Here is a 15,498-nt window from a genome sequence, read left to right as displayed (position 1 = left end):
TATCTCTGCATCATGAATCGTGGTATGTGTTAAAGGGGCCCACTGAGACTCTTTCGCCCGGGGCCCAGAAAAACCTGGAGCCGGCCCTGCCGCTGACAGCTAGCTCCGCGGCCCTGCGCCTGGTCAGAACTCGCTCTGTGTGGATTTATAATGTTTTCTGCCATAGCCGTGACAGCTCGCAGCTCCCGGCAGAGAACATTATGCAGGACGGGGTGGGGCGTCGGGCGGGTCTTAGTGACGCAGCCCTCCACAGCACAGCATGGTACCTGTTGTACGTCACGGGGCGGGTCTTAGTGACGCGGCCCTCCTGCACAGCATGGTGTGTTCCTGACGGGGTGGGGCGGCAGGCTCTCCTCACTGACACGCCCCCGGCAGAACATGTTATGTGGGGCGTGCTGGGGCAGCAGACTGGCTTCAGTGACGCGGCTCCCGGTACCGGTGTTCAGTGTGTAACGCTGCTAAGCAGCAGCGCTGTATACACTGACGCTCAATGTACAATGCTGCTACTTAGCAGCGCTGTACACCGAGGTCCCGCCAGCATCCTCCCCATACAGCTCCACCCCTCCATAACCCCACCCCCATATGACCAAAGCCCCGCCCCCACCCCCACCGGGCCATGGAAAACTGGTCTTGCTTAAAGCCGGTCCCTGGTGCAAAAAAGGTTGGGGACCTCTGCTATAGAACACCTGTGGAGAGATCTCAAAATGTCAGTTTGGAGAAGGCACCCTTCAAATATCAGGGACCTGGAACAGTTTGCCAAAGAAGAATGGTCTACAATTCCAGCCGAGTATTGTAAGAAACTCATTGATGGTTACCGGAAGCGGTTGTTCGCAGTTATTTTGGCTAAAGGTTGTGCAACCAAGTATTAGGCTGAGGGTGTCAATACTTTTGTCTGGCCCATTTTTGGAGTTTTGTGTTAAATGATCAATGATTTGATTTTTGCTTCATTCTCGTTTGTGTTTTTTCCTTGCAAGCAAATTAAACGAAGATAATAATACCAAAGAATTTGTGATTGCAATCATTTTCAGGAAGAAACTGAGTACTATCTGACAGAATTACAGGGGTGCCAATACTTTTGGCCACCACTGTATATGTGTATATATATATATATATATATATATATATATATATATATATATATACACATAAGTATATAAAAAAAATAATAATACATAATACCTACCAATCCAAAAAGGGTGCATAAATAAGGGGGGAAATGTGGCAAAATAACCGCTACAATATCCCTGTAAGGCCCTAAATCATGAGACCTACAGTACAGACCAAAAGTTTGGACACACCTTCTCATTTAAAGATTTTTCTGTATTTTCATGACTATGAAAATTGTACATTCACACTGAAGGCATCAAAACTATGAATTAACACATGTGGAATTATATACTTAACAAAAAAGTGTTAAACAACTGAAAATATGTCTTATATTCTAGGTTCTTCAAAGTAGCCACCTTTTGCTTTGATGACTGCTTTGCACACTTTTGGCATTCTCTTGATGAGCTTCAAGAGGTCGTCACCGGAAATGGTCTTCCAACAATCTTGAAGGAGTTCCCAGAGATGCTTAGCACTTGTTGGCCCTTTATCCTTCACTCTGCGGTCCATCTCACCCCAAACCATCTCGATTGGGTTCAGGTCTGGTGACTGTGGAGGCCAGGTGATCTGGCGTAGCACCCCATCACTCTCCTTCTTGGTCAAATAGCCCTTACACAGCCTGGAGGTGTGTTTGGGGTCATTGTCCTGTTGAAAAATAAATGATGGTCCAACTAAATGCAAACCGGATGGAATAGCATGCCGCTGCAAGATGCTGTGGTAGCCATGCTGGTTCAGTATGCCTTCAATTTTTAATAAATCCCCAACAGTGTCACCAGCAAAGCACCCCCACACCATCACACCTCCTCCTCCATGCTTCACAGTGGGAACCAGGCATGTAGAGTCCATCAGTTCACCTTTTCTGCGTCGCAGAAAGACACGGTGGTTGGACCAAAGATCTCTAATTTGTACTCATCAGACCAAAGCACAGATTTCCACTGGTCTAATGTCCATTCCTTGTGTTCTTTAGCCCAAACAAGTCTCTTCTGCTTGTTGCCTGTCCTTAGCAGTGGTTTCCTAGCAGCTACTTTATCATGAAGGCCTGCTGCACAAAGTCTCCTCTTAACAGTTGTTGTAGAGATGTGTCTGCTGCTAGAACTCTGTGTGACATTGACCTGGTCTCTAATCTGAGCTGCTGTTAACCTGCGATTTCTGAGGCTGGTGACTCGGATAAACTTATCCTCAGAAGCAGAGGTGACTCTTGGTCTTCCTTTCCTGTGGCGGTCCTCATGTGAGCCAGTTTCTTTGTAGCGCTTGATGGTTTTTGCAACTGCACTTGGGGACACTTTCAAAGTTTTCCCAATTTTTCGGACTGACTGACCTTCATTTCTTAAAGTAATGATGGCCACTCGTTTTTCTTTACTTAGCTGCATTTTTCTTGCCATAATACAAATTCTAACAGTCTATTCAGTAGGACTATCAGCTGTGTATCCACCTGACTTCTGCACAACACAATTGATGGTCCCAACCCCATTTATAAGGCAAGAAATCCCACTTATTAAACCTGACAGGGCACACCTGTGAAGTGAAAACCATTTCCGGTGACTACCTCTTGAAGCTCATCAAGAGAATGCCAAGAGTGTGCAAAGCAGTCATCAAAGCAAAAGGTGGCTACTTTGAAGAACCTAGAATATAAGACATATTTTCAGTTATTTCACACTTTTTTGTTAAGTATATAATTCCACATGTGTTAATCCATAGTTTTGATGCCTTCAGTGTGAATGTACAATCTTCATAGTCATGAAAATACAGAAAAATCTTTAAATGAGAAGGTGTGTCCAAACTTTTGGTCTGTACTGTACCTATCCGCGGATGATGACACCCTAATAGGCAACGCGAGTGAAGGTTTTACCGTTTTACCCTTAGAGCACAGATACTACCACAAGAATCATAGACATTGTAGTCTATAAGACACAAAAAATCAGAAGTCTCCTTATGTGGCAATAGAAGCGTCATATGGATAAAAGATGTAAATTGATAGTGTCCAAAATACGCAAATACAGAATTTGCAGGTGGCTATCACTATATGGAGTTGAGTAAACTGCATTGTAAAACAATTGGAGAAATAGATTTACTTCCCTTAATAGGTGTCCATAATCATGGCCCCATGATGGTATGATTAAGAACCAAAATGTGATTTTCTCATATATTTTTCTTTGTTCCCTCTTTTTTGCCATGTTTTTAATATGTTTAAAATAAATTAGATTTTTTAATTTCATCGGGATTACTGGATTAAATATCTCTCTCTCTATAGCAATCTGTCTGATGAAGGTCTAATGTGGACTGAAACGTTATTTTTCTGGATTGCACCGTTAAAGATTTTCTTCTTCAAACGCTATGAGGAGAGCCAGGTCTTTTTCTCTGTATTAGTTGGCTTACTTTCGGCCAGAAAAGCACACCCCAACTTTGGCACTGTTAGGTGCATTGCTTCTCATGTTAAGCCATGAGCCCTTTCCCAACAAGTCATGCCCCTTAGATAGTTTTTTTGGTTCAAATTAGGTCACAATACTGGCACATTTAGCTTGATAAATATGCACCACTATGTTTTTATTTTTTTCACTTTTTTTCTGACTTTTTTGTGATTGTGGCCTTTTTTTACTGTCTTTTTTGTTTCTTCCCCTCTGCTAAAAAATTATAGAGCTAACATGTATTGCATTTTTAGTAGTGTTTTTTTCTTGTGTTTTTGATATGAAAACTTGGGATCACATGATCTATGAATCACATTAATTGTAATAAGAATGGAAATGAAATGCAACAAAAAAAATAATGCAAAAACACACACCAAAAACTGCAGAAAAAAAGACGCTGCCAGAAATCTATGTGTGAAAGTAGAATTGAGTGAGAGGACAGAAAAGATTGCATACTTTCCAAAACCCGACAATGAGCTACCTACGAAGACTTGTGGCAGTCCAGCAGACGTGCTTATATCTACATCCAAAGCAATTTAAAGGTTAACTGTTAAAGAGGAAAACTTCATGATGAAAAAGGAGAGCAAAATATCAAATGTTTCTCCAACATACTGTATAAGACGGGAGAACTAAAAAAAACCCTCTAAAATGTAATGATAATTTAAAGGAAATCTTTCAGCAGGTTTTTACTACCCCATCTTTGATTAACATGAAGTAGGGTCAGAGACCCTGATTCCAGTGATGTATCACTTACTGGCCTGCATGCTGTCATTTGATAAAATCACTGTCTTCTTAGCAGCAGATCTAGCAGATCTCTGCTGACCTCTGTATAGCCCTACCCCCACAACACTGATTGACAGCTATCTATGTACACAGTGCATAGGCAAAAAGCTGCTAATCGTTGGTGGGGGTAAGGATACACAGCATGAGAACTAAATGACACAAAACAACTAGTCCTCAAGTGATAATCTCCTGCTGAGAAAACACTGATTTTATTAAAACAACACACAGCCCCATAAGTGATACATCAAGGGGATGAGAACCTACACAATGCTCTCAGATTACATAGCAAAAACCCACTGACAGATTCCTTTAAGGCCACGTGCACACGATAAGTATTTGGTGAGTTTTTTACCTTAGTATTTGTAAGCCAAAACCAGGAGGGGAACAACACCACTTCTGGATTTATCACCCACTACTGGTTTTGGTTTACAAATACTGAGGTAAAAACTCAACGTGTGCACGTGGTCTAAAGGAATGAATTTAATTCAGAATCTCAAGTATTAATTATTTATTCTTACTTATATAGCGCCATCATATACCATAGCACTTCACATATATTATCATCGCTGCCCTCATTGGGGCTCACAATCTAAATTTCCTCAGTATGTCTTTGGAGTGTGGGGGGAAACCCATGCAAACATGGGGAGAACATACAAACTCCTTGCAGATGTCCTTGGTGGGCTTTGAACTCAGGACCCCAGTGATGTAAATAAACAGTGCTAAGCACTGAGCCACCCTGCAGCCTGCTGGGCTCTCTGCTCTCTCACAATACTGACAGCTGGGTGAGACTTCCTGCACCTCAGCTAGGAGATACCACATCATGTCTACATGGAGAGATGCTGTTATCTGCATATTGGATGACGGTAAGAAAAGATGTCAGAAGGATTCCTTTGTGTTACCGAGCAGCAGGCAAAGAAAAAGGTTAGCAATTGCAACTGCAATCCTGTCACAGCTTCTCCTTACTGTCTGCCTGTGTACATTATGTATTCAGAGACTTAGATTAACTCTTTAGCAGCTTATTCCTTTTTTGGCAAATTTATGAGAAAAATAGGTGAATCGATTCCCCCACTGTATTCTATGGACGAATCACAAAACAGGCCTAATCCCTCACTTTAACCGTAAAGATGCTGTACAGCGTTAGCTTCACCCCTCAGTTAGTACGTCGCAGAGAAGAGAAACACCACATCTTGCACTTACTTTGGTAAAAAGAAGTAAGCCCTGTGTCCCTTTAATACTGAGAGAAATCATCGGAGCTACTGACGAAAATCGTATAATTTAATCTGCTGTCATTGGTAACATTATTGTCATGACTGGTAGATCCTCACTAATTCACACATCGAGTATCGATGAAGGAAAGATTCAAGTTGAAAATCCTTACTGAAATAAATTGTTTACTTAACGGAACAGAAAACGCCGTATTAATGGTCAATGGACGGCAAAATCATCAACAAATTTAGGTCTGGATTCCAAACCACCTCAAAAACCAAAGTAATCATTTGACATCACAGGCGGATCCAAAAGGTTTTTGTTAATATTATTTTGTATCACAAATTGCTTAAGGAAAGTAACATATTAACCATAATATCTTGCTGTGTTATTACAGTAGAAATGCTATTAATAAGTTTTGAACTAATATAAAATTGGGGGAGGTGGACACACGACAAGGGTCGGCACACTGATTTGGCAAAAAAATATTAGAGTATTACATTAAATGAAGATCCTTGTACTTAAAGGGGTTCTCCGATCCAAATTGTTAAGTCTGCAGTCACTCTGTGTGACTGCAAACTCATGAATTCGCCCAGCGCAGGCACTGCGGGGATCAGGGCTGTGGAGTCAGTAAGCCAAACCTCCGACTCCAACTCCGACTCCTCAATTTCCATGACACCGACTCCACGACTCCCTCATACATGGCTCATGTTAGATCAGGAATAGGACAGACATTTATAGGACATTTCATAACTTTCCAAAATTATTATGAAAAAAATATTCCCAACAAACAGCATTGAACTACTGTACCCAATTTATTATATAATTTAGGAGTTGGAGTCGGTCCATTTTATACTGACTTCGATTCCGACTCCACCAAAATGGACACCAACTCCACGACTTCGACTCCACAGCCCTGGCGGGGATTCGCCAGCTTCTGAGCCGGGACCAGAGGGTATATATGCGGTATACATACTCCCGGCCAGAGCCCGTCCAGTGGGCGCGGACTCACTGCATACAGTTGTATAGTACAAGTGTATGGAACGAGGCCACACCCACTGGACGGGCTCTGGCCGGGAGTATGTATACCGCATATATACCCTCTAGTCCCGGCTCAGAAACCGGTGAATCCCCCCACACACCAGCACACTGACTGCAGACTTATCGATTTAGACTGGTCAACCCCTTTAAGCTATGTGCCCACGATGCAGAAATGCTCCGGATTTTTCCTGAGCGTTTCTGCATCTTCCCTGGCACAAAAAACGCATGCGGATTGTACATGTGGATTGTACATGCGGATTGTACATGCGGATTGTACATGCGTTTTTCCTGCCAGGGACAAGCGGATGTGAAGCGTTCTTCACATGCATTTCCGCATGTGGGTTGACAAGCGCTTTCCAAGCGATTTTAGCATCACTTGGAAAGTGCTTGACAACTTGGTCACACTATATAAATCCATGCAAACGGCATGGATTTATATAGTGTGACCGTAAAGAATGTTTAAAAATAAAAAAATAAATCTATACTTACCTTCCGATGGCCCCCGCAGTCTTGCTTCCCTCCGTTCTCCCTTGCCGGTAGATCGCGGTACACTGAAGGACCTGCCGACGTCAGCGTCGCGTGACCCGTCACATGACTATGACGTCAGCGCAGGTCCTCCAGTCCATCGCGAGCTGCCGGCAAGCGAAGACAAGCACACCGGAGGCCATCAGAAGGTAAGTATAACATTTATTTTTTCTTTTATTCTTTTTTTCACAGTTTCTATCGTACCAGGGTCCAGAGGAGAGTCTCCTCTCCTCCACACCCGGGTACCATCCGCACATTAGAACGCTTGGATTACGCATCTACATATACAGTGATGCGGAATCCATGCGGTCTAATGCAAGTCAATGGCGGCGAAAACGCAGCACTTCCGCAAAATAATTGGTAGTGCTGTGTTTTTTTCCGCAATGATAATCCGCAGCGGAAATTTCCGCAGCATGTGCACAGCACATGCGGATTATCATTGGGGAACATGGCAGGCCTTCTACCATGCATTTTTTAAGCGTTTCTGCAGCGTTTTTGCCGCTGCGGAAACGCTTAAAAAACGCATCGTGGGCACACAGCCTTAATGTAGACTCAGAAGGTAAAGGCACTGCCTACACACTTTGGCCACTTACATTAGGATCAACCTATGGCCCACTGCACCCGCGTAAGGTCTGACAATGGCTCTGAGGATTTTATCCCAGTACCTAACAGCAGTCAGGGCAGATATGTTTTCTAGAGCATCACTGATCCACCATCACACTGGTCATTCTGCATGATATTGCAGACAGCATAATGTTCACCACAGTGTCTCCAGACCCTTTTACGTCTCTCACGTATGAGAGCGGGCCACCAATTTTGGTGTTCCAATGCCAACCGAGCTGCTTGGTGCCTGCCTGTTAACTGGTCCCAGCATCAGACATCAGGCTCTCGTGGAGTCTGTTTTTGATCGTTTGAGCAGACATGTGCACACTAGTAACCAGAGGTCATCTGTAACAAACTGGTAGTGCTCCTTTTGTTCTTCCTCAAAAAAAAAATGAGCTACTGGGTTAATGCATTTCCATGGCCCTGTGTGGCTTTCCTTTCGTAAAGGTCTGTGTCCTGGTATCCACTCCTTGCTCTTAAGACTGTGCTGGAAGACAGGACAAATCTTCTAGCAATGGTACAGCAGCACAACCAGGTTGGTTAAACTTAAAAGTTAATTAAAAATAATGCAATGCGCACAAATTAGGGCTTATCTTCACAGCCCTCTATATCCCAGTAGATGGGACTATTATCTCATTCACACCTTCACTAGTGTAATACAAAGCATGTGTCCAGTTCTCAATTAATCCATGCCATATCCACAGTCAATTTTCAAGTGCCTCTCGTTTCACCTATCTCAAAGTAAGCTAGAAGGGGGACACGTCCCCTCGATGGTGAAGCTCCACGGGAATTCATTTATTGCAAGAAAGGTTGCGTTATGCTCACAGGATGAAAAGTTGCTACAGTGCCCATATAAATTTGTGGTGGGGTCAGGTTTGGCCATTGCGGCTTTGTCCAAAGGTGTCGAAGTATGCTACCAGTAGTGACAGGGACTCTGACAGGGACTCTGAAATTGGCAACAGTGCACCTGTTGCCAATTTCATTTGCACAAAAGCAGGTACAGTTTATTCACAATCATTTATACTTCCTAAGGATATGATCACACAATGTAGTGTGGTTCAAAACCGCGCCACAACTTCACTGTGTGACCTTACTTGTTTTATTTTGCCGCAATCTCATTAAAAAAGCAATATTTTTTGCTCAATTTGGGAAAATTTTGAATTGTAGCAAAAATAAATCCAATGCAACCACCAAGTGTGAATGCAGCCCTAGTGTTCCCTTCATTTTTTATACATCAAAAAAGCACAATATCCAACTTGTTTTATGGACACATTGGAACACAATAATAAATCATAATGATTTATTTAGCGCCATCATATTCCACAGCGCTTTACAGACATCATCATCACTGTCATCATTGGGGCTCACAATCTAGTTTCCCTATCACTATGACTTTAGCATGTGAAAGTAAATTGGGGTAACTGGAGAAAACCCACTCAAACTCCTTGCAGATGTTCTCTATGATGGGATTTAAAACCAGGACCCCAGCAGTGCAAGGCTACAGTGTTATCATGGAGCAATACTATGTGTACGATTATGACCATAATTCAGAAATTAAAACATCAGCTGCATTTACCGTGAGCTGGAAAAAATTATCATTACTGAAATAATCAAATTCTCCCAGTTCAAAAAAAATCATGGAAGCATCAAATTAATTTCACGACCAGGAAAAAAATGCCATATTTTTATAGACTGTAAACAAATTTCTGGACAGTTGGCCACACTGAATACTTGTTTCATAATTGTTGAGTAGGCACCACTCTGCCTTTTTTACAGCTGACCATGTAATGGGAGTCTACCCATTAAAACCACCAATGACTTGAACTTTGGGTGCTGCTCCCAACACTATAGGGTGCAAGAGGGGTGATTGTCACCAAAGGCAAGTGTTATGATCTGCAACATGAACTAAGGAAAGATAGGGGAAGGCTGTCCCTACAGTAAGACTAAGCTGAATCCCTACGATGTAGCGGGCTGCCTGTTCCTTGCGAACAGACCCGCCTTAGTCCTCGGCTAGTCTGAACAAAGACCTATAGCATAAGGGGAGGGGTCCTTAAAAGAACTAAGGACTGGAACAAAAATGGGACACCTCCTAAACAGAAGTTGTTGCAGAACACAAAAAAGACAAACTGACAAAAAGGTACTAGAGATCCAAGAAGGACCAAACGAACTGACAGAGAAAGGCACAGAAGCACCTGGCTAGCGAAACAGTCAAACACTGAAGTCCAGCACAGCCAAAAGGGCGGAGCTGGAATATATAGGCAGATGGTCACGTGACCGCAAAACACAAGATGGAAAAAACAAACAGGAGGGTTCTAACAGTAAGAGCAGGGAGGACAGTCAGAAAGCTTCTGGGAAATGTAGTTTCTTAAGCTAAATCAGCAGTCTTGTGATGGCAGATGCAGGGCTCAAGGCTTTACTGGATGAAGCGATGCAGAACTGCAGGGCAATCAAGGCAAGAAAAGTGACAAGGAAGGCACAAAGTAAGCCAATTAATGAGCAGAACATTATATATCACAGTTATGTCAGTTTCCAAAAACATTACGTTATAACCCTTTTTAGTTGGTGAAAACACAAGCTAGGTTTTATCTTGAATGCAAAGAAAATACAATGCAATGTTGGACATCTAACGAGATATTTACTGACACCGAATTCTGGAGTACCCGTCATGTGCCACTTTTATTAGGAGCTTTAGACAATTTTTGTGCCTCATTAGACTCTTTTAGAAAGTGTACAAAAAATGGAGCATGGTTAAGTGTTTCGTCATGATATTGCGGGGGCCTAGTTATCACAAGGAGTGTCCAGGATGCTGGCATCTGAGTGACATTCAAGGAAGTCCTCACTGCCCTGGTCCGGCTGCCAATACGAAGTGGACACCGGACAAGGAGAGTCTCCATCTTTTTTTCTACTGACTCCATGTGAACCAATCAGTAAGTTACTAAATGGAGAATGTGCATGCTGCTTAGGGAATACAGGTCAGCCCCATGTGTAAAAGTTTCCTTAGTAAATACATAGGACCTGGATGTCAGATCAAACTTTTATGACCACTACTGAAAAAACAATGCACAACCTGATGAATATGTTACCCAGCTTATATGTCGCTCCTTGTGTTCCAGATCTGCATGGTTTCATTTGTAATTTTCAACCAAGACTGCAGAAGCCAAGATATGGTTAATGCTAGACGAATTCTACAATTCTGGCAGGGGACATGGCATTCCTTGTGGTGCTTACCACTCATAAAAATGAGCAACATCTGTTTGTTTGTGTCTTTCAGTTTGCATTTCCATATCCGCACAATACTCCATGTGTCCGTGTGAGCATATAGTACGACCTGATTAGAGCTACTACTTCCTTCCTATCTGCTTTTAATGAAAGACGTGTAAATAGATTGAATGTACAGTAGTGCTGATCATATATTTATAATGGCAAATGTCCAGTACACAGACGGAGTGTGGGGGTGGAGACACTTTGGAGCGTTATAAAAAAAAACGAGGGTGTGTTTTGGAAAGGGTGATACTTAAGGTCACGCGGTACCTGACTAATGTCTAGGCAGCCATTTTGTTTTATTCTGCTACATTTACATCTTCTTTTCCCTCCTCTTTCTCAGTTTTACAGAATGGCGGCCATTTTGTTGTCTCCGAATATGAAAATGTTTGTTAAGCACAGAGGTTTAATAGAGGAAAGCGAGTGAAGAGGGTGCCGGAAGTTTCCCGATTCACTGCTGATGAAGTTTAACCTTTTAAGTGGATAAGGAACATAACACTGAAATGACCTGGCATGAGCTGGCCTCCCTGGTAGACAAGGAGTTAATACTGATAGTTCAGGTAGCAACTCTGATAACGGAGAACCGCACTGTAGGGAAGCATATGAATCACGGAAGTGTCTGTGCTTTAGAGCTGACCAACTACAGGGTTAAATTCTCGAGCATGCAAGTCTGCCAAGCCAAGTAGTTGAATTTGGCAAGCACCCTCTTTCCTCTCTTTCTCTCCCTCCTTCTCTCTTTGCCTCCACTCCCTCTTTTCAGCAGTTCATTCCATTTCCTTCTCTTACTTCCTCTTATCTTCTGCACTCTCCCCCCTTTTCTTAAGCTTTCTATTATTTCCTCTATCTTTCTAAGTGGTTTCTCTCACACCGCGTTCACTTTTCTTTTTCACTGTACATCATGTTCCCCTATGTTTTCAGTCTTCCATATCTGATTTTCTGTATTCGATTTAGGTTAGTGCCCTTCTCCTAATTACGTTACTTTCTCCAATCCAAAGTGGTCTCCGAGACAGGAATCTGTAATATAGCAGTCATCAGCCCAGAGACAGTGTCTATGCTGGTGCGAAGAAGACAGGTCTGGCCAACGTGTGGACAAAACAGTCCTCGGAAGCTTGTTAGAATAATCATCCCACCACGATGACCATTTCAGAGTGCCACAAACTGACGCTGTCTCTTTTAATTTATTGCTTTTCCAATGTATAAAAACTACATGAGGTAGCCCACTTCTTCACTCACATCTGTTTCCTCAAAATTAAAGCAATCCTCCACCATGAGACTGGAAAGTGGCTTCACATTTCTCATGTATAGTCAACTTATCCGAAGCCCTCCATTTGCCTCTGCCTGCCTCTTCTGCCCAGCCTGCCGTTCGCTTTTCTTCTGCTTCCAAAATAACAGCCACAGTGGCAAGGGAAGAGCAGATATGTCTAAGCCATGCCTCCCCTGCCTTTCCAATCCCACAGCACAGGAATGGTATGGTTTATATTGCGGCGGCCATGGTAGAAACAGGAGAAACAGGGCTCTGGGTGAGCAGAGGAGGCAGTGGGAGACCAACAGAGGGCACCATGTAGGGTGACTATACATGTGGAATGTACATTCACTTTTTAGTCCTAGGATGGAGGGTCACCTAAATGTAAATACATGGGTACTGTGGTTTGAGCAAATAAACATTATTGCTTGTATCACAAAAAGTTCTTGACTTTTTTAAAATACGTCTCAATTCGGCACAGTTTCAAGATCTCCAGACAGTTTCATGTAGCTATCCGTATATGCTGTTCAGATTTTTCAGGGAACCAGTCAAGTTGGAAAACACTGTTTACCAGATATAGAGTTAATCTGCAGATATACAGCATTACAATGCTGTCCGGCCGCATTACTGGAAGTACGGCTACTGGGAGAAAGTGAACTTCTTTCCTCCGTGGAGCTAGCGGCTTTGAGTTCTGGGAGCGTGCAGGGAGCGGCTACAGTAACTGCTCACAGCACTGATCAATATACTGTGAGCAGTTGCTGTAAGGCACTCTGACTCTGACTGACAGTAGGCTCTGCATCATCTATACAGAGCGAGCTGTCAATCAAAGTGCCCCCCTTGACTGAAAGTCAGCTGCACTTGGAAAGAAGTTCATTTTCACCCAGCAGCTGCACTTTCCTTTTAGTATGGCATTTTGGCAGCATTTTTAATGTCATTACGGTACCTGAAGATTAACCCTATAGAGTTTTCCGAGGTGACCGATTCCCTTTAAAGGCTCCTTTCTAGAATCTTGCAAGTTCTGCCAGGTTGGAGTAGAAGAAAAGCTGACACAATGACACTATGATGGAATCAAAACGGACCTCATTAAAAGTCAGTGGGGCGAGCTTTGATTACAGAACTCTTAAAGCGCACCTGTCAGCAGGATTGTGCTCAGTAAACTGCATACACTGTCAGGTGGGCGACATTACACTGATTAATATGATACCCTGGTTGATGAAATCTGTCCTGTGGTTCTTGTGTAATATTTACTTTCAGTTTGGAGATAATGATATGCCATCACTGCCCGGGATGGCGCTTGCGCAGATTGATAGTCCTGGGCTGGCGCATGTGCAGATTGATAGACCTGCTTTCACAGTGTCACCAGGACCTTACTGACAATGAGGCCCAAGACAATGAGGGCGCTTGTGCGAGATTTCAACTGGAAAAGCAGGTCTTCCTGCAGTTATTTTCTCTGATGAAGCCTTCAAACAGTTTTAGGACATCTGGAAGAATGACTGCCTGGAGAAAAGAAGGTGTGCACTTCCTGTGCACGTCCTGTGTCATGCCAACAGTAAAGCATCCTGGAACCATTCATAGGTGTGGTTGCTTTACAAAGGAGTGGGGTCACTCACAATTTTGCCTAAGAACAAACTAAACCCTCAATTTATTCACCTTGGTATGCAATGAGCATACTGATGATTCACAGAATTGTATACCATTGATAATAAAAATTAAAATTTTACCATTAAAATGCTGTTTTAGCTTCATTTTCACAAAGGTTAATAGGTGAAAATTAGCCCATAATTAGTTACACAGTTTCTCTCATAAGCAGCAAATACCCCATATGTGGCTGTACTGTATTATTTGGGCACACGGTAAGGTTTGGGAGGGAAGGAGCACAGATTTTCTTGGAATAGTTTGCAGACTCCATTTGCAGAGACACTAAGTGCCAGAACAGCAGAAACCCCCCTCAAGTGTTTTCCAGAAATAAGCATGCAGTTGGTGGTGCAGAGTGAAGATTTCAAATATGCCAGCTTAGTGCCCAATACATTGTGCCTCTGGAGACACGCACCCTGCAAATTAAGCAGGTTCGTCTCCCTCACCACAGTAATGCCAAATATGTGAAAGCTAACTGTGTTTTTGACACAATGTGGGAGTCAGCAGGAATGAAAGCATTTGGGTTTGAGAGTACAGGTTTGTATAGATTTTTTTTTTAGGGAAGCCATATTGTTTTTGTTTATGTTTTTCTACTTTTACACAGTCAAAACGCTTTCCTACAAAAAAAAAAATTTTTTTTGCAATGCCATATTTTCAGAGCTATAACTTTTTTTTCATCCATCAACAAAGCTGATTTTTGCAGGAGGAGTTGAAGTTTTAATTGGTACTATTTTGGATGACAAAGCATTTTTTGATCAGTTTTTATTCATTCTGGTAGAATGAATATTTAAAAGCATGTGATGAGTAGAATTGTTATAAGAGTGAAACTGTGCATCTGTGGTTGATGATATTTTATGTGCTTTATTTTAACTAATTAAATATAAATCTATCAATTCCACTTTTAGACTATATATACCTGGCACAGATGCACTTCGATTATGCTTGAGAAACGCTGCAAGAAAAGATGAAGAGCTGCTTAAATGGGATGTCCACTTGTAAGGAGATGGACATACTGCCCACGTTTCCCTCTTGAAAAAACAAGTTTAAATGTTAGGGGTGTAATAAGAAATGTGATATGTAATGTGAATTGTGATGTGAGTTAAAGGTGTTAGTAATATTGATAGTGTGTATAGTTTGACAATAGGGATAGTGAGAGTTAATGTTTTGGGACTAGCCCAGAGTGGGGGGGGGTAGGAGTTGAAGGGAAAGTGACTGTTTCCTGTTAGAAACTCAGATCGGGCCTGAAGTGCATAGAAAAAGGACCTAAAGTACACTGTGAGCAGTACCGTATTCTGGGGTGTCCCTAAAGTGAGAGGAGACCGAAGGAAAGAGATCCCGGGCAGAAGTGACTAAGAGACAGAGTAATTGATCGGAGATGGGTCCTGGGAGAGTGGGAGAGGACAACTAGCTAAAAGGTCCAGAGTTTAAAGCTCTTGAAGGTATTGGACCTAGACAGGACTGAGTAAGTGAGATGAGTAGGCGGTAGTTCCAGAGCATCGGAGAGCTTGAAGTTAATTCCAGCCATGCACTTGGCACCCTAAGGGGAAAGAAGACGCTGAACCATGGGCGAGTAAAGAACTCTTGCTAAACAGTACTGTAAAGTCGAGCTGGGTTGTGGTGAACTAGTGAAAAACAGTGGAAACAGAGGACACATGACTTGGCAGGGCTCACATGACATAAAACGTCATGCTA

At 42.6% G+C, this 15,498-nt stretch overlaps 1 protein-coding gene across 9 annotated transcripts in view; it reads right to left on the bottom strand.

Annotated features, from left to right (window-relative positions):
• Window positions 1–15,498, bottom strand: part of NFIC (nuclear factor I C) — a 220,121-nt gene that overhangs the window by 146,789 nt on the left and 57,834 nt on the right. The window lies entirely within an intron of this gene.

The sequence above is a fragment of the Phyllobates terribilis genome, unplaced genomic scaffold (genome assembly GCF_046119375.1).
Source record: "Phyllobates terribilis strain yellow unplaced genomic scaffold, ASM4611937v1 Scaffold_1__5_contigs__length_1240528914, whole genome shotgun sequence".
In the NCBI taxonomy this organism is placed as follows: domain Eukaryota; kingdom Metazoa; phylum Chordata; class Amphibia; order Anura; family Dendrobatidae; genus Phyllobates; species Phyllobates terribilis.
Note: the sequence above shows the minus strand (reverse complement) of the source record. Positions and strands in the feature narration are given on the sequence as shown.